General features: G+C 38.4%; 1 protein-coding gene across 1 annotated transcript in view; it reads left to right on the plus strand.

Moving 5' to 3' along the window:
- The window catches only part of EYA1 (EYA transcriptional coactivator and phosphatase 1), a 221,901-nt gene that overhangs the window by 60,483 nt on the left and 140,881 nt on the right, over positions 1-20,537 (plus strand). The window lies entirely within an intron of this gene.

Raw genomic sequence — 20,537 nt, forward strand, 5'->3', positions numbered from 1 at the left:
TATGGGTTTGTTACAGTTTAATTTATACATTTATTTTATTTTAAAATTATTATTAAAAATTAATTATGTGGATCTGGGAACTCAATTTTATGTGGCTATGGGGGGGAAATCTTGCAGATGCTATCTGTTTGCATCTTTAATTCAAATTTATTATACTTCTTGCAAAAGTTATAATTTGCCAGAGCTTGAAATATGTACTCAACATATACTACCTTGAGAGCTAAACAAGAGAGAAGAACCCCCCTTCCCCCCCCCCCCCCACAAGTCATACCACTTGTAATTTAAAGGAGTGGAATGTTTGGTACTGTTACCATTAAATAAAGTTGACTAACAAACAGTACACGATCAACTTTTCCTGTATTTTTTGAGGTTTCTTTTGGTTGGAAATTCAATTGACCATAACTGTAAGCTGACTACTGGATAGATGTATATAAAGTACGTATTTTGATTGCATTCTTCTTTCCTATTTTTTTAGCATTGTTGTTTTAGGCTCTGAACCGGCAAAGACTTACATGTGTGCTTAACCTTGTGCTCTGAAAGTAATATGGTTTAAGTCAATAGTTCTGCTCACAGTGGTCATGAATTTAAGCATGTGCTTACAACTTTGGAGGATTAGGCTTTTGTCTGTAAGCTCATTGGGGCAGGCACTGGGCTGATTTTTTCTATGTGTGTGAACAATGCCTAGTGCATTGTGTGTGCTACCAGGACAGAAATTAATAATAAAAATAGTGTATAAATTTGTTCACTCCAGTAAACCACTATACGTAGAGGAGAATAAACTAACAAAATTTAAAAGTACCTACAGATTTAATCAGCAGATATTCTTGTTGAAGGCTGATGACCTTTTCTTCATTAGCATGAATTTACCTTCAAGGCAAACATTTTTCAATCAGTGCTAATTTGCATATAATTTATCAAGAGAGAAGGAGAGCAAAATAATTTTATTTAAAGATTTCCCTTTGTTTTAAGTGTCATTAGCAGTTCTGACTAATCAGATTTTTACAATCTCATCAGGCGCTTTTAGAAAATCTCTGTGAACTCATCTGGAGGATGCATTTATTCCTAAGTGTCCTGTATTGCATTACAGCACAGTAACGAGTCACCGACTGCTACAGATGTTTATGTGAAATGCAATTAACACTCTGCCAATTTAGTTTTTATAGGGACGCAATCAATTTTTATTCATTTTAAAACCAGAATGCCTTCTTTTATTGTGTGCTGCCTCTCTGCTGATTATATAGCTAAACAAATTATTCTTCTGTTTGTAGTAAATGGCAGTGTTTAGGCAGTAGAGTGGCACATTATAAACGGAGCACACACAAAGCAGATATTAAATATTGGTTTATGGCAGTACATGCAAGAAATGTTCCTTCTAAAGGCTAATTCTAAAAATAAATTTTAGTTTTGTTTATTTAAAAAAGCACTTAAAAATATTTTTTGGCAGTTGGATTGCACAATTTGTAGATTGATCTTTCTGGAGGGAGAAGAATGATGATGTTTCTAGGTGTTTATAAAAGGCCTGTTCATGTAAGGTGCTGAGTATCCTTAATTCCCATTGCCTTTTTGGGGAGTTAAGGATACTCAGCCCTTACAGAATCTTTCCTAAAAGTTGTATATTATGCCACTTCAATTAACGAATTAAACTTATTATCTAATTGCAATGAAAAGTACAACATTATAATAAATAATAGTCTCTAAGTTGAGAGAGATCCGGAGGAGTCAGTATACTCAACAAATAAGGAGCTTTATTCTTCAATGGTATGCAAGGGCTGCCTAAGGCTCATACAGACTAACGATGGATTGAATGTAGACTCATAATTGAACTCTCAGGTTGTCTACTGATGATATTGCTGTGGTGTTAGGCATTCAAGATCAGATAGGCGTTGAGTGTGCGGGGGGGGGGGGGGGGGAGTGCAGAGCCAAAAAGAGCATGGGCAAATTGGAAGGGGGTTTAAGACTCTTTTGCATAGAATACACTTTGCTGCAGTGGCCATTTGTGTTAGGAAAAGGCAGTACACTCCCATCTTAATATAGGTTCCTAGCTAACCTTAAATGTGTGCCATGTACCATTATGCAAAAGGGATTGCTATGTGTTGGGTTTTGTTCTGCTTTGGAAGCATGCATGCACTGCTTCCTACATTTCCTGGCCTGTTCTTTCTCCTCTTGACTGCCCTTTTGGTCCACAAGTAGCCCAAGAATCTATAAAGCTATAGTTTATCTTTTGTTAGCAGTTCATCTCATGTCACCCCCTGCCTTTATGACAATTAAGGTAGTACACAAAAATTTATGGCTAAACCAGTTAGCTACCTGTCGTTCATATGGCAGCATAAATATTGCCAAGAGCCAGCAAACACAATTAAAGACTGTATCATAATGAATATGCGGTGGGGGAGAGGGAGATTAAGATTGCACATGCAACCTTAATTCTGGCATTTCCTAACTTTTTAGTTCTTGACTTTGAAACCTTAATCATCTTTTAGCATAATATTTTGTGTGTTTAATTTCCTAGATTTCTAAAATACAAATGGAAATAACAGAAATGCCATCATGTGGCATCATATTGATACCCGCATGGGTCATCAGCAGGAGTGGAACCTTTAGATTTACCCCACCCCATTAGCTCAAGTGGCAGAGGTCTGTAACTGAGAGCAGTAGAACACTGTCATCCTCTGTGTGGGCCAGCACTAGAAGTTTGCCATTTGGTTTCACAGATGTTTGCTCGCAGCAGAGGATTGGTGAGATTCAGGAATCTTGGGTTCCATTCCAGACTCTGAGGGAATTGTTCTCTAGTTGGCATAGTCTCTTCTGTCCTCTATCCCCCAAGCGTGACCCATTCTGGCCTTACCCTTCTTGCCTTAGTCCTGTCTCTTCCTCACCCCGAACTCCTCATCCTAGTCCTGTTCTCCTCACCTGGACAGTGCTGTTCTCAATTCCTCAGGCTATTCTTCCCACGTCCATTTGCCTTGCATAACAAGTCCTATTCTTACTCTTCCACAGTCCTTACCATTCCTAATCCCAGTCCCCTTGCCCAGCCATCCGCTGGTCACTGCCCATTTGCAGCTCCTTGCCAAGCTAGTCCCAATTTCCCATCTTCTGGCTCCCCATCCTATCTATCTCTCTGCCCCACCACCCATATTCACTATTCCCACCGACTCCCAGACTTAATCTGCCCTCCTTTCTTTTTGAGCTCCTTGTCCAATCTGTCCCTTCCCTCTGCTACTTGTCCCAGTCTTTTTGAACTATCTCTTTCCCCATTCTCCTCCCCCCAACTCTTCATCTGATCTGTCTTCCTGCTCCCCTGATTCTGAGTCCTAGCCTACTCCCCTCTGAGCCTCAACTGATCTAATTGCCCTCAATAATGTATTTTCCCTTGCCTCCATCTCAGAGATGGCCAAAAAGTTGAACCCGAGGTAGAAACCCAGCATAGAAAATTTCAGTCTGAATGGTTAAAGTTTGGGGAAATTATAAGCAATTGAAAACTATGTTTTATAATGGGAAGCGTCGGGCAACCTTAATTGGCAATTGTATCAGCCTGCTCTATAATCCGATTCAGTTCTTTTGCTAACTAAGTGTTCGGCTATATTTTATTTAAAGATCTGGTTTGAAAAGTAACATGCAGTACCAAAGATTTTTTCATTATAGACCTGTTTCACCATTTCTTTGACAAATCTTTGCTCAGCCTGTTTTGCGATGAGCAGTTCCTTGTTGGATCTCTTAACTTTGGGCCTCAGCATGGCTGTGTTTTGGTTTGTTTTTCTTCTTCCAAGTACCATAGCATTGATCTGTTTAGTTACTGTGTGATCATAACTCCTTGTAATACTAATGGAAGTTTTATGTGCAGGCCTCTGTACATTCCCAAAAGAAGAAACCGAATGAAAGGTGAGATTAGGCTGAGAAAAAAGAGTATTGATAGCTAGGAAATGAGAGTACTGCTAAGGAAGGAAGGAAGTGATATGGACCTAGTTCTGTTCATCTTTAAAGCTTTCATGTAGGGTATGTATTTGGGTCTTTTGGGATCCACCAGCCAAGGGGGACCAGGAGCTGCGATGCCATCTCTGCCAGAACTGGAGGGTTCCATGACACAGTACTACTTCCAAGCTTCAAGGCCAACTGCCAGAATTCTTCTTGCTGCAAGACTCTTACCGGTTCATTAAGATGAAATGTAGCCAAATACGGAACATCAGAACAACCTACGTTCATCTGTGGAACAATTCATATGTTCAGTTGAACTAAAAATGTAAATAAAGGAAAAAATGCGAGAAATTCTACCCGGCCACCATCCTCTTGTTCACCATGGCTCTTCCCCACCATCTCACTATGTCTGCTGTGCTCTAATTGTTTTCAGTCTACCTTTACATTTATAAGCCTTTGAGGGCAGGGACTTTCTTGATATTCGCCTGTAAAATACAATGTATATTTATGGTACTGTGCAAATAATTGGTTATAATATTGGCTTATTTAGGGCTTGATTCTGCAAGGCGCTGAGCATTTTGGCTCTCATCGAGCCAAGCACTTAAGCATATGCTTAATTTGAAGCACTGTGCATCACAAAGTTGAGCATGTGTTTAAAAGTGTGGCTGGATTAGAGTCCAAATGCTCAGCACCTTGCGGCTCTTAATCTTTAATTTTCCTTTAGAACCACGATTAATGGTTCTGAGTTACACAGATATTTTTGTGTAATTAAAAAACTACTGAATTTTCCCTCACAAATCTAGTCATAAAGCATTACATAGTTTTATGTATTTACAGAAGAGAAAAGTTGAAGTTCACGTATTTGTTCTTGGTGAAATACATTCCCTTCCTAATAACTTGATGAAGCATTGCAATTCAGATTTAAAGAGAACATTTATAAAGTTTAATGAAAAACAATTTTAAGTCTGACACCTAAAGACAAATCATTTATTCAGATTTATTCTGTAGAGATTTTGTTTTTCTTATTCAACTATTTTGATCTGATCTAGCTTGCTATGGAAAGTAACCAAATACTGCCACCAAAGGTGCTAATACTAATTATGCACAACCAAGCTCGGAGTTTTCCTAGGCCTCCCTGCAGACAGCATGAAGGCCTCTTGTTTCACTTCTAAAAATTTATTAGTATTCAAGTTCAGTGAAGCCTTGATGAATAATTGCAGAAAATAAACACCCATAGGAAGTATGGAAAAGGTGAACTGTAGGAATTGTTCTGACGCTTTGCCTAGAAATTAGATGAGATACATATTTGACTTTCTTTCCTGTTTCTGCTGGCATTTTTCAAAGGAAATGCTAAAATGACTGTGATGTTTTAAAGTAGTATTAAAAAGATAAACCATTGTAAAATGGGGAGGGGGGAGCTGAGGGGGAGAGAAAAAAATCCAAAAATGACCAGTTAGGACACTTTAATGAATGGTTGAATGCACCTCAAAATGAAAAACAGATGTTCTGTGTTAACTTTAATAGCAAGCCTTCTATTCAGATTGAGGTAACTGGACCATCTACTTGGATAGAGGACAGAAACAATATAGATATTGTGCAAGAAGAATTTATACATGTTATATGTTCCATAGATAGTATTGTACTGGTATGTTTCCATATTTTTTTTTGCTGTTCGCTTTAAGGCATATTTAACATGATGGCTGTAAATAGAAAACCTTGTTGTAACATAAATGTTGCTTTGAACAGGGCTGTTCTTTTAGCAGATATTTAAGAGGACTCTGCTTTTATATGAAATATAATTTGCATGATACACAGAAAAAAAATTTGTAGTCTGACCTTTCAGTGGACCAAAAAACCAAATACAATATATAATTATACAATATACAAATAAAAGGAAATTGGGAGTTTATCTGAGATATTCAGTGTAGTGCAGCATATATTTGGATTTGGTATTTGGATAATGCATTCTGTTAAGAGTTCTGTTCCTCTTGTCATTCATTTGAGTTGGGCAGCCTAGATGTAGTAGATTGGGTATGGAAAGGAAAACAATGAACTCTTGATTTGTACTCCTGAATCTCCGAATGGCTCAGTCTTATTTTCTTCATCTGTAAAATGGGCATGATAATGCAATTGATACATAGCTGCCTCATGGAGATGTTATGAGGATTATGAAATTCAATAACTACTAGTGCAGAGTACTACACTTAGGAAAGAAAAATCAAATCCTCAACTACAAAATGAGTAATAACTTGCTATGTGATAGTACTGCAGAAAAGGATTTGGCAGTTATTGTGGATCACAAATTGAGCAGTAGCCAACGGTGTGATGCAGTTGTAAAAAAGACCAGTATTCTGGGGTGTTGTACGTGAGATATAGGAGCTAACTGTCCCCCTCTACTCAGCGCTGTTCAGGCCTCAGATTGAATACTAGATCCAGTTCTGGTTGCCACACTTTAGGTGAGAATTGGACGAATTGAGGAAATCCAGAGGAGAGAAACAAAAATGATAAAAGCTTTTGAAAACCTGACCTATGAGGAAAGGCTAAAAAAAGGGTTTTAAGAAAAGAAAAGTTTAGTCTTAAGAAAAGAAAACTGAGGGGAGACATGATAAGTCTTCAAATACATTAAGGGCTGATATACAGAGGACAGTGATCAATTGTTCTCCATGTCCACTAAAGGTAGGACAAGAAGTAAAGAGCGTCATCTGCTCAAGGGAGATTTAGGTTAGATATTAGTAAGCTATAAGGGTAGTTAAGCACTGGAGTAAGCTTCCAAGGGAGGTTGCGGAATCCCCATTATTGGAGGCTTTTAAGAATAGGTTGGATAAACATCTCTCAAGGATGGACTAGGTATGCTTGGTCCTGCCTTGGTGCAGGGGTCTTGACTAGGTGACTGCTTGATTTCCATTTTAGCCCTACATTTCTGAGAGTCTAAGTTTAATGAGTTAAAGTTTGAATAGCATATGTATAAAGTGCTATACATTTTTAGAACACATATGTCCCGACCACTGGTGGGCCCACCAATCAGCTCCTCTCTCTCCCACTCTCCCAGTGCCTCCCGCCCACCATGAATCAATTGTTCAGTGACAAGCAGGAGGTACTGTGGGGAGAGGGCAGAGTGAGGGCAGGGCATACTTGGAGGAAGGGGTGGGAAGAGGTGGGTTAGGGGCAGGAAGAGGTGAGATGGGGGTGGCAGTTTGGGGGAAGGGGTGGAGTAGGGGATCGAGCAACCCCGGGGAAATGAGAAAGTCAGCGCATGTGGAGGGAGGTGTAGGAAAAGGAAAGCTCAGAAAGAACTGTTCCAGTTTATCTTGTCAATAATCCACAAAGTAAGCCATCCCCAAGTAGATGGTGACATGAATCATTATGCTTTCCAGAAGTAGACCTTGATGTGGTAGATCATAATGGCACATATGGACAGGGTGTGGTGAAGCCAAGCTGCCCTGTACCTGATCTTCTCAAGATTGTAGCAGAAGTTAGAGTAGGCCCCCTGCTGCTTTAGCTTGACAGTTGAGTATCAGGGAGCCACAGCTGGCTCTCTCTGGCTGCCCCTCTCCACTATATCTGAGCAGTGCTCAGGCATCATATGGAATGGAGGCCATTATTTTTGTTTAGTTCATGTGCCTTTATGATCTACCAAGGTCTACCATAAGGGCTAATATATAATGGCTAGTACTGTTATACATACCCTGTAGTGATAATTGTATCAGTTCTAACTCTATGTTAATTCTTCTTTCATGGTTGTTACGATGTTTAGATGTTTAGTTGCTGTTTAGATGTTTAGTTGCTTGGCAAAATTGAACTGATTTAGCACTATGATTTAACCTTCTTGTTCTTCTGATGTCATAGGCCCAGATTCCTCTCTTTCTATAGATCCCAGAGATGTCGGTTGAAATCTGTTAATTAGATCCTATAGGCTTGATTGTTCTCTCCTTTCTCTGATAGAGCAGAGGAGCACATTCTCTCTGCACCATTAAAGCGTCAGTCTGTTTCCACTGAGGGACTTTGAACATTGTGCCCAGGGTTTCAGTGTTGGGGGAAGTAAAATATTATTTTTATTTTGCATAGCCAGTGGATGTTGTTTGTTCTCGTTGGCTGCAGAAGGTTTTTTGGTTTATATGTCTCTTGTAATATTTTAAATACTCTGGTACTTTCCTTAGTCACTCAAGTTTTCTCCAGAGGTCAGTGGATCTTTCCTCACTTGTATTGTTCTAACATCCTAATCTAGTCAGATGAACAAGACGTGGCTCCTTTCCCCTAGTTACAGGCTATGCCCTTTCTTCACTTCTTTAAGGTTATCAGCCCTGAGATGAGGACAGAAAGATGGGAAAGAAAAAGTTAGTCCTTGGTGGTGGTTTTCTTCATTAAATTTTCATTTCTCGTCCAAAAGTGATTTTTTATTTTATCATTTCACTTTTGGTCATTGGTTTCTTTTGGAACTTTTGTAATTACTTGTTCACTTTTTCATCTGTAGCCATGATCCTGGCTTTCTATCTTCACCAGCAGACTCAGAAGTCAAATATTGTCATTATCAATGAAATCCTAGATCCTAAATTTCCTCTAAATTTGCTTCTGAGAATTTCCTTTAATTTCTTCATCAAATTAGATCACCTTTCTTGTTTCTTAATGGTTTTCATAAACATTTTGGGAGTTCTGCTCCCCTTCCTCTCCCCAAGGTCCTTATCTTGTCTCCTTATGTGAAATCTTAGCGAGTTCTTTAATAACACTTAATTTTCAGGTTAAGGAGCAGTATATCAGGGTCAATTGACCCAGGCTCGTAGACTCATTGCTGCAGGTGTTTTTGCAGTGAAGACGTACCCATGGGCACAGCACATGGTTTTACCAGCCACTTTGTATATCTCTACACTGCTGCTGGGAGTGAGTCTCCCCACCCAGGTAGACAGACTCTTGCTAGCATGCTAAAAACAGCAGGGTGGACGTTGCAACGCAGATTAGTGTACGAAGCTCACCAGAGCCCATGCTCCAGGCTGAACCACAATCTCCACATGGCTATTTTTAGTGCACTAGCTTGAGCCCCTCTAGCACAAGTTTGTCTATCCAGGCTGGGAGGTTCACTCCCAGCTGCAGTGTGGACATACCCTAAAAGATCTGGCAAACTTGTACCAGGATTGGAATGGGTAGGGCATTGCTTTTAGCTGCCTCTTTGGTCCCAGGCTTACAACAGTGTTGCAAAATAGACAGTCTTGGCTAGCTAGGCCAGATTTATTAAACAGAAGGCAAAAAGAGAGTGATAGGAAAGAAGAAAAAATAAGGTGGGGGGAGGGAGAAAAGGACATGTTGGGAGGAGGAAGGTGTACGACAACAGGAACCCAAGTCTCTCATTCTAGGTGCTGTTCAGGATTTAGCTCAAGTTGGTGGAGATGGTGATGTCATCTGGGTCCGACTCTGGCCTGGAGTGACCAAGACAACTCTCAGGATCATGAGGATGAAGGCCCAGTGGTGTCAAGGTGGATCCTGGGGTGGCAGCCATGAAGATAAAATGGTAAAGCTTGCTCTTTTCAGTCCATCTATCCTTCACGCCAGCATCATAATTATTCCTCCCCCCAAAATCTTTTTTAAGGACCCCCAAAAGGGGTGATAAGCAGAATAGCTCACCTTCTCATTATTTTGTTGACCATTTAGACCTAATTTCTGACAGACCTATTTTGGTTTATTAATTTCTGGTACCCTCCTCTTGTTTACATGATGTGATGTTATGTAGTCTTTGGATTGTATTAGTAGACCTTTTTGTTTGAACTAATTCAGCCTTTCTGTCTCCTTTTTGGCTATTTTCTATCAATGTTCATTGTTACAGGTTCCTGTAACATTTTGTGAACCTTGATCCACATTCCAACAGTCGAGATCACAATAGGGTTAGACCGACTAGACCCCTGTTGTTACAACTCTTTAGGAAAACCTCAGTGTTACAGAATTGCTATTAGTTGCCTTAGTTAATTTCTAAACAAAAATGAATTATGTCCTGTTACTCTGACTGGATTAGGACATTGTCACAAAATGTAAGACGCACCTTGAGTCACTTTACTTTTGACCCAAAAGTAGTTGCAGACCTTGATCAAGCCCTCACTGTCCTGCTCCCCCTTTTTTTAGCTGCTCCAAAAAATGGTTGTGATATGTCTGGAGTTACTCATTAAAACCTGTCACTTACAAATTCAAGGATGCAGAAATAATTGGTTCTGCTTTGTGAATTCAGAATTAGGCTTTGCAGACTGCTTGGTTTCAGGTGAGCTCTGGGGGGTCTATGCAGAGTGTATTCTGTGGTGTTAGCCAACAGCCCAGGTTCATAAAAGTTCTCAGCACTTCCTTCATCTGCCCTATCTGTTTGCCCAGCCCTCTGTAGCTTTGATGCCTTCAGAAGAAAACCAGTGGCCTGCTCCTGAGCTGCTTCTTGAGTCTTCTCACCTGACCCCGACACCATCACAAAGATCTCATGGGAGTACATCCAGCAGAAAATTTGGGGGCACTTTGTTAATGTCAACAGGCTTTCCACTTCTTGACTGACAATCTGAGGGGTTTGGCAGGAAGGCTCCTTCTCGCAACTCCCCAAAGGCCAGAGTGAGCTGCTTTAGTAAGATCAAAGGTGGAGATGTCTAATCCCTAACATAGTAACTGGAGAATACACTAGGGATTACAGGGCTTCTCTTCCACATGTGGTCACTAGGGATGATGGGGCATTTCTGGTCCAGAGCCCAGTATTCTGACTGGAGGTAGAAGCAGGAATGTTTTCCCTTTTCCTACTGCAGTATAGGAATGTGTGTGCTGGGGGTTTTGTTGCTTCTTGCCAACCCCTAGAAGGCCTCTGGGAAATCCACTACTCTTTAAGGCTGTAGGGAGGTGTAGTAGAGGGCCATTTGTCCCCAGGAGATTGGAAGAGGAAACCAATTATTGGGTCCCTCTGAAAGTGACCAAAGATAAGAAGGGGCAAGGGAGGGATCTTTTAGTATTGAGGTGGTGGGAGATGTGTGATGTCTATGAAGGAGGAGATTGGGGTCTCATTGAAATTCATGCTAGCCTGTCTTCAAGCAGTTTTGCTAAGGGTAGTTTGCCAGCACCCTGGCAACAGACCATGAAGGTTTGTGTTCACAAAGTACACACATGGTCAAAAACTGCAGCTTTGAACAGTTCTGTACAGAACATCCCTCCCAGCCTCTAAGCAGGAAAAATATTACTGTTTTGGTTTCTTTTTATTTTAAGTAGACGTCTACTGTGTAACCAAAGTTTTGTTGTTCATTATGCTGACTAGTATGTCTCAGAGAGAACTGAGGTCGTGGAAATTATCTGGGGAAGGATTTCACGGCAGCAGGAAGAAATCCAGAAATGGCAGTACAAATATTGCTTTTGATTGGTTTTGCAGTCTGTTAAATTGATGCGAAGGTGGGAACACTTATTACATATGAACTGGTGAGTTGAGAAGCAGAAATTTTATTTTATTTTTGGCCAATAGCAGTTTAAATTGTAATTTCTTGTGTTTCTGTTTACTATTTTTTGTAAAGGGCAGGCCAAGATCTTATTGTTCTAATTTGTTGAGAGGAGGCTCTAAGCCCTCATCTGGGAAGCCATTTTTCAGCCCTGAATTCAGTTTGAATATCAGACCCAAAGTGTGTCAGAGTTTCTCAAAGATACTTATAGAAAATTGATGGCTTTCTAGATCTAAATGATGATTGGAGTGTGCTAGAGTTGCATTTACAGGACACTTCCTGTGAATCTCAACATTTCCTGTAAAAAAATAAAAAAAATTAAAATACACATGTAAACAAAAATCAGATCCCTAACGCAAATTATTTATGCACAAAAATAGGGTTTAAAATGAGTTTTGGAAAAATGGTGAGTTCACATAACTGTACAAATATTCTTTCTACTGTTAATTCTCATTCCTTAGTGTCCTCATCTGGGCGTATATCAGTGTAATGTATATCAGCAGAAAGCAGAACTTTCTATAAAACGCCTTGCTAATTGACTCACTATTGCTGGATACTCATTCATTGGCACAATGCATTGAATAAGCAGCTAGTACAAAATGGATTAACAAGCTTAGTTTGTTGCTGAAGTTATTATATTTTCATATTATGCAGTGATCATAATACATTTGAGGACGCATGGAAACCATTGTTCAGCCTCATGGCAGTGTTAAATTCTGGGTATTCAAATGAGCCCAACTGGCTGCCAAAGTTGGGAGTTTAAATTGCCTGTCAGGAATTAGTACAAAGTAAAATTGAGTACAAATATGTGAAGTAAAGAAGGAAAGGCAGTTATGTCGGGTAGATTTGTTTATGGTTTGATTCCCCATCAAATTTCATCTTTTTTTCTTATTTGAGCTCTCCACCCGCCCTCCCTCCCCCCCCCCCCCCGCTGACTCATTTGATTGCTCTCTTACTATGTGGGGACTTGTGGGTTGCAAAGGAAAATAGAAGTTGTCAGTTGTAATTTTGATCTGTGTTGTGATATCTGTAGCAATGCCAAATATGGTTGTCTGCTAAGCTTTTTTTATGCAAATACTAGTTCCGAGACACAAACTGAAATAAAGTTTATAACGTTAGGAGGGGAAAATAAATAGAACATTCTAGCTTTTTTTTTTTAAACAACCAATATTTGAAAGCCAAGAAATTCAAAATTAAGGTTACATTTCAAGCAATTATGGAAAGGATAAGTTGAAGGCGACTTGCAAAAGGAGGGAAATAATTTGTGCCCTTTGTTTGTTATATATAAAGAAGGCCCAAACCTTAATTTCACAGTGTTCATCTTGTTTTTTTTAACCTTAGAAGTGTGATGAATATCGAGTATCATCCTGCTTACTTTTGCTGGATATCTCTTTGGAGGAGCGGAGAACTAGACTGGGAGCTTCCTTAGCTCTTAATTGAAGGGGTGGGTTATTAAATGTTCAGCAAAGAAATCCTTCCTCCCAACTGTTTCTATGGTATTTGTATTAAATAGACTTGAATAAAAACACACACAAAACCGAGAGTTTTAAACAGTTGACTGCCTTAGGAAGTGGAAGAATGGAAAGGATAATTAGTTTCAAACCTGGGTCCATGAGGCAAGGCATTATAGTAGAAATGATGTGGTTTGAGCACACTCGGCTCTTCCTAAAGTCAGTGGGAGATGAAAATCTCTGAAAATCAGGCCACTTATTTAATTGTTGAACTTCAGGCAGAAAATGTTGGCCTTGATATGTCTCACAATACATGTAAATTGCTGATTGCCTTCAGAAGCATAAAAGAAACAGACCACTTAAAAATAATAATTTGTGGTCATTTCTCTAGGGAGTTTTTGCTAGTTCCCTTAAGAAGAACCATCTCAATCATTCATTTTCAGAAAGTGAGTGGGTCCTCTGAACCACCAGGTAGTAAACAGAAAAATTAAGGAGGAAAAAGACCTTTCAGAGAAGCTAAATGATTCCTTTGCATCATATAATAAAGAAAATCTATACAAAGACCTACTGTTATAAGGTAACAAAGATGAGGTACTGCTGGAGTTTGTGGTTCCAAGAGGAGGTGCTGAACAGACTAATGAACAGTAACAGGTAACCAAGAATTTTGAAGGAACATGAGAAGAGCATGGCTGAACTGTTCATAAATAGAGCTCATCCAAAATGTCAAAATTGGATTTTTTTTTTTATGAAAGATGGTGAGAATTTCCCCAAAGTATTTACCCAGTTTTCAACCAGTTCTATTAATTAAAATATGAATTCTCTCATTAAAATCACCTGTGACACTGGAGGTTTGGAAAGCAGTAAATGTTTGATCTTCATAAAGGATGCGGGTGATCTTGGAAATTACAGGTAGGTGAGCTGTACTTCCAGGTAAATTGGTTGAAATGATTATAGAGTTATAAAACACTTAGATCAATATGGATATGACATGGACAAACCTGTGAGGCTTCTGAATTCTTTGTGTCATTAAGATAGTGGATAAAAAGAACTAGGATATAGAATTTATTTGAAATTTCAAAAAGCTTTTGGTGAAATCCCCCACTATATGATATTCTGGAAACTAAGTAGTCATGAGGCTAGAGATACAGTTTTGTCTGGATTAAAAACTGGCTAAAAGACCAGAAACAGATTGGGAATAAATAGTCAATTTTCACCATGTCAAAACTTTAATTGTGTAGTGTCCCAAGAATCTCTATTGGAATTCTATGTTTAATATTTTCACTTGTCAATCGAATAAGGGTTAAGTGCTGAGGTGGCAAAATTTATTATTGAGACAATTATTTAAGATAGTAAGGACTAAGAAACACTGAGGAACTTCAGAGGAACATAACAGGGCTGGGCAACTGGGCAGCACAATGACAGATTAAATTTAATTTTGACAAATATAAGGTAACACACATTGGAAGGGATAATATGAACTATTCGTGCACAACATGAGATTCCAAAGTAACTGAAACCATTGAGGAAAAAGACCTGGGCATCATTGTGGACATCTCACGGGAACTTCTCTTTAATGCACAACAGCAATCAAAAAGGGAAATATTAGGATGTTGAGTGAACAACAAGGGGGGACATCAAGGAAACTGAAAGGTAGTTAATTTAAATTGATAAATGAAAACACTTTTTTTACATAACACATAATTAGCCTATGAAACTTACTTTCAAAAGATATAATTGATGTCAAATTCACTTGGATTAAAAAAGGATTAGACATTTATTTGGATGCAAACATCTACAGTTACATTAAATGGGATTGTTTAAAGAGTTATGTAATTATCATATTTCAGGGCACAAGCCAATGTCTAATTGCTTGGAGCTAGTAAGAAACTTCACCTTATGGGCAGGTTGTCCTGTAAGGGTTTCTTGCACCTTTCTTTAAAACCTCTAGTCCTAGCTAGCTTTGGAGAAAACCTGCAGGACTGATGTGGCATGGCAATTGCTATGTTGACAGCTTGCGAATGAACACAGCATTTTTTAATATAATGGTAGTTGGTATATCTCATTAGAAAAGAATGTCTCCTTAGTAGTTTTAGATGACAAAGCCACTCTGTTCAGTTTTTAGGTCTTGTACTTTTACTGTTTACAAGATAACACCTTTCTTATCTGAAAAGATGTACCCTTCATCACTGATATTAATTCATAACTGATCACCTGTAAATGAGATAACTGCTTAGACTCTATGGTTTTAGTATCCTAGTCTAGCTAAGTGCTTCTGGAGACTCGAAGCACAAAACTCTGCTTGCTCAAAAAGCTTGTTAATGGGTCCCAGATGACATAGCTATCAATTTTTTAGTATCAGATATACATGCTGTATCCATTATAACTTTCACTTAGAGGCAGACTTGACTTAACTGTACAGTAGCTTGTAAGGTTTTTCTCTTATTTTCATTATGAGAGGGGGACAAAACTTCGCACTGTTAGTTGAAGTGAAAATACATATCTGAAAAGAAAATGTATGGTGTGTGTATAGTGACACTGAGACAGCTGATGTCTTTCCAAGAACTGCAAGACTTTTTTTTTTTAAACATTTCCCAGGTTGTTTAAATGTGCTTTGTAAGCAATGATAAAATGACAAGTTATCATTGATCTGTCCTTTCCTCCATCTCAGAGGGATTCATTAAATAATGCATGTACCCATGTGAATTACCCTTCTTCACTATACTATCCCCAGACCATTAGCCAAATATAGCAATACTAGCATCTTTCAACCCCTAGAAACCCTTTGGCTTTCATTTAATTAAATTATCCCATTATGAAAACTCTTATAATGAGATTAAATTTAATTATTTATCAGACACTTATTTGCACTAGGGATCCTATCAATTATGTATGGTAGTGCTAAACATTTTTCAATCCATCACCTTTTCTTTTCATGGAAGGTGCAATTTATTAAGAGCATCTGAAGTACGGTAACAGTGGAGCTATAGCAGAAATATGCATGTCATCCTGGTTCCGTTAAAAGCAAATGAAATAGGAAAATAGAGAGGAAAATTCATTTCCCATTCATATTTAAATACAAAACACAGATACAGTATCCTGCGTTGTTTTAATTATTTGATGTACCAGTTTTTTCAAGTGTTGTTTAATAAGACTTACAACCAGTCTCTTTGGATTTGGTTTATTTTTTCTGGTTGTATTATGCCATGCTGAGCAACTAACAGATACCCACGTTATGCACAGAAGTTTTAATGTCTAATTAGAGCATTTAAAAGAAAATATATAAAATAGCTTAAACTGATGTAACTATTAAGCATATAATTTAATTTCTTATGCATTACTGGAAGAATATAACATTTTGAGAATATAAAGTAATTGACCATAGAACTACATTTTAAGGATGCACTTAATGTATGTAGGAAATAAAATGTCAGTAGCCAAGTCTGCAGTTGCCAGAAATACTGCATTACTTGATCTTTCAAAAAAAGATAGAGGGAAATATTTAGGTTTCCAAAAATTGTTTCAAATGGAATGATATTTTCTGGTGAATGTTACGAAGAAGACATAAATGTCAACACAGCTCAGAGCTCTTTTTATCAGATCTCGTCAATATGTAATTAATTATTCATCTGGAGTTCTGTGTGGCTCAGGGCAGGATTTCAGAGAGCTTGTCATTTTCAAAATTGCATAGTCATCACAAGATTGCTTGTTTTTTGCTTTTACAAATAACATGGACATAACTGATCAGCGGCATCTGGTTAGATGATGCGTACAACTGAATGGTAAAGTTAACAACAATAGCCTTTAAATATAGCAAATGCTTTTAAAAGTTACAGAATTCTATCCACCTTCAAAATGCTCATGTTTCTTGTTCAAGTGAGACTGTACGGGGGTGTAGGAAGGGTGTAAGGATGTCAAACAAAGTGATTTATACCCTTATTTCCTCGTGTTAGTACTGAAAGAGGATGTTTGCTTCATTAACTTAGTAATTCACTGCTACAATAAACTAAATATTTGAGAGAATTTAAGTGAGAATGGCCCCAAGTTTTGACAAATTACTATTGAATATTTTAATCCTTCTTATATTGAAAGAACTAGATATGATACATATAATTAATAGAAAAATAACACCTATCTGACAAAAGTCAATTGTATCCCCTGGCTATCATGTTATCAAAGGCTATATAATGTAATACATGGCACCTGAGATAATAAATATTAACTGATTAACCTTCACTACAATCCTGTAAATTAGATAAAGGTAGGTAAGATATTTTGATAGCCATTTTCCAGATAGGGAGACTGGGGCACAGCAAGCCGGTGTCAATGCCAGGATTAGTAATCAGGTCTCCTGGTTAGCAGCATCAAGCTATAAGAACAAGTCCAAACTCCTACTATAGCTATGAAATATAACTTTGCCAAAAAAATGTACCACACTTTAACCGATGGGACTACCATATACAAACAACTGTATGGTGAAATTAGCGTTAGAATGCACATTCGAATCTACAACAAGGAATAATAAAAAATTGAGCAAAAAATAGAAAGGAGGTTAAATAAAAGTTATAGAATTAATGGAAGTTGAGAGAAGAACTCTTGTCTCTTTTGCCATTGGTACAATGTTGTTGTGAATGCTGACTGTGATCGGTTCTGTACAATTATATCTGAAGGTACAGATCTCCTTTCAAGGGCTTACATACTAGTATATGCTCAGTCAAAACAGTTAGGACACATTTAGGTGGATGCCAGCATTGGTTGGAAGTGGCGGTGGTGGAAACCTGGAAGGACATTTTTGAAGGCTTTGCAGAATAACTATGTTTGAAGGAGGGATTTGAAGGTGAGAGGTATTGCTGTTTAGTCTTTGAGAGAAGAGTAGGAGGCACCAGGGAAGAAAGTGTGAAAATGAGAGTGGAATAAGGATACAAGCGTTGATAGAAGTAAGTGGAGAATAGGAGAAAACAGAGATGTCTACAGGGGTGGAGTTGTTCAAAGCCTTGACGGTGCACGAGATGCTTCATTGTGATTTAGAAAGCAAGGAGAAGCCAGGTAAAGGATGTGGATACTGAGAGTGGAATGCAGAGCAGCTGGAGAGGGTAAAAAGAGTGTTTAATAGCTTTTTGGATAGTCTGGAATGGAGTGAACTGAATAGCAGTGAGTCAAGAAAGGAGGCTACAGTAGCCACTATGAGAGATGATCAAGGGTTTTTAGAACCCTTTGGGATACAGCGGACAGGACAGATGTTAAGATACTTTAAAGGAAGTATTTGGTGCATGGAGTAGAGAAGAGTTGAATATGCCATTGAAGTTGTGCAGTTGGGTGACAGGGAGGGTGGTGAAATTTTCTATTATAATTGAGAAGGGAAGGATGGCAAGGGTTTGGAGGGAAATAATTAAATTTTCACCATGTTGAATATGACTTGGTAGTGAGACAATTAGGACGAGAAGAGAGAAAGAGCATTAAAACAGCTTGACCACAGCTAGAGAAGATATGGATAAAGAAGTGGATTTGAGAGTCATTGGCATAGATATAATTTAAACTCTGAGAGTAGATTGAATCACCTAGAGTAGAAAAAAGGAGATTCCTAAGGAACTTGTAGGGATACCAATAGAGAGCAAGAAGAGGGTGCAGTAGAAGCCATTGAAGGAGAAATTGATTGGTTTTCTTTTGTACATTATGTAAGTAATTTTATGGTATGTATGTTTTGTTGATGACTCTTAATCAAAAGAGCACAATCCTCCTTTCCCCACCCCACAAAAACTGTATATTTTTGCCGCTAGCTACCAGTTCCAAGCATTTAATTTAAGTATTCAGAGTAACTAGGATTTAGAACGCCATAAATCTTAGCAAGTACTTGATTCTTCTCCCTGCTTTTTGCATTCTGAATCTTGAAAGCTTTGTGGGATGACTGGCTGGCTGACCACAACTATATTTGAGATTGAGGGTTAGCAAATTGGCAGTTTTCTTGAACTGGTTTTTTTTTTTTTAAACATTACCTTCTTTCAATATGAACATGCAGATAGTGGGCAGTAATTTAGCAAATGAACTGGATGTGTACATGAGTCTTTTATACCTTGAAAATATCTACACCCAGCCACCTGTTTAAATTATGACCAACCATGTGGAAATTGTTTACTGGTAAGTCTACTCTAGTTTTATGCGTATATTTCACAAAGATTTCAATATTTTTAAGTCATCTGTGATTGTGGATCCTTGTTTATTTCTCTTTCTTTTTTCAGGTGATAGAGATTATTCTCCAAAGAGTTACTAAACCCCTTTTGCTTTCTGCAAATTCAAATTCAAAATGAACATGTAAATAGATTTGATCCTCAGTAAGAGCTTTAGATGATGGAATGGTAAAGAATCTGCATATCCAGCTGGTATCATGAACAGTCTTCCAGGAGCCTGCGGCTCCATAAAATTGCTCACAAAGGGAAAATTCCAAGACTGAAGATCCCAGTCAGCCAGAGAGGTGATCACTGGCAAGCTACTGCTTCTCCTTGATGTTTTCATCATTAATAAAGCAAGCTGATATCACGAATGTCCTACATAAGCTTTTCATTTACAATTCAAGAATGTAACACAAGAAAACTTTCAGAGTAACATTTTCTTATGATCCTAGAATGAGTTAAATTTTAATTAAATGCAAAAACTTGTTAACAGAATAATGTACAAAAGTCAAGACACCAAAGTGTTATAGTTTTTAGACATTGCACATGTGTCAAGCTTGAAATCTTTACATTGTTAAATGTATACCTAAATGTCTTCTAATTATATTAAGTGGACAAGTAAGATTACTAACTTTTTTTTATTCCTGATTGTTGTGCATTTTTTCAAGCACTAAATTAACATAATTCTAAATTTAATTTCTTTGTTTTAAAAATCATTTAAGGAAAAGGGAAATACAATTTGTGCATGCTTAAGAATGATATCACTTAGAGCCTTTGAAGTTTCCACCTTGTTGAGCTGAATGGGGTGGGGAATGGTTGTGGTCACGGCTTGTCTGCTGTTGCTGTTTGTCCAGAAACAGTTTTCTGCAATTTTGGGTTAACAGAGGAGTAACATATCTGTTTACATTATGATATCTATGTCTTAGCAATATAGAAAATTTGATTTAAAAATCAGCCCTTCAAATTATAAAACCCAGTAAAATTTGTGAAGAAACCTTAAAACCAAGGGACCTTAAATTTTTTTTAGTTTTCTTGACATACTTTTATGTATGTGTGTCGGGGGAGGGTTGTTATGGGGAGCGCAGTTGTTGCTTCTGTTTCAATGGAACATTGACTGTTTTCCTACTGCACATTATCATAGCTTGAAATTACCAGCCTCTGTGTCTAGCAGACTCCATGTGGAGAAGAATAGTGTTGCCAGGCATCCAGTTTTCAACCAGAATGCCCAGTCGAAAAGGGACCCTGGCAGCTCCAGTCAACACCACTGACCGGGCCATTAAAAGTCAAGTTGGTGGCGCAGCGGGGCTAAGGCAGGCTCCTTGCTGCCCTGGCTCTACGAAGCTCTTGGAAGCAGCCAGTATGTCTGTAGACCCTAGGTGCAGGGGTGGCCTTGGCGGTTCTGCGCACTGTCCAGGCCCCAGCACTGGCTCCGCAGCTCCCATTGGGCAATGGTGTTCAGTTTTCTGCTGTCAGGAAGTTGGAAACCCTAGAGGTGAAGGAGGGAGAATTTGTGGTTCTTCCAGCCACTGTGAAGCTATCTGTCCTCACTTTGGGACCCAGGGTGCTGGAACTCTTCC

This window comes from Chelonia mydas, chromosome 2, assembly GCF_015237465.2.
Source record: "Chelonia mydas isolate rCheMyd1 chromosome 2, rCheMyd1.pri.v2, whole genome shotgun sequence".
Classification (NCBI taxonomy): Eukaryota; Metazoa; Chordata; order Testudines; family Cheloniidae; genus Chelonia; species Chelonia mydas.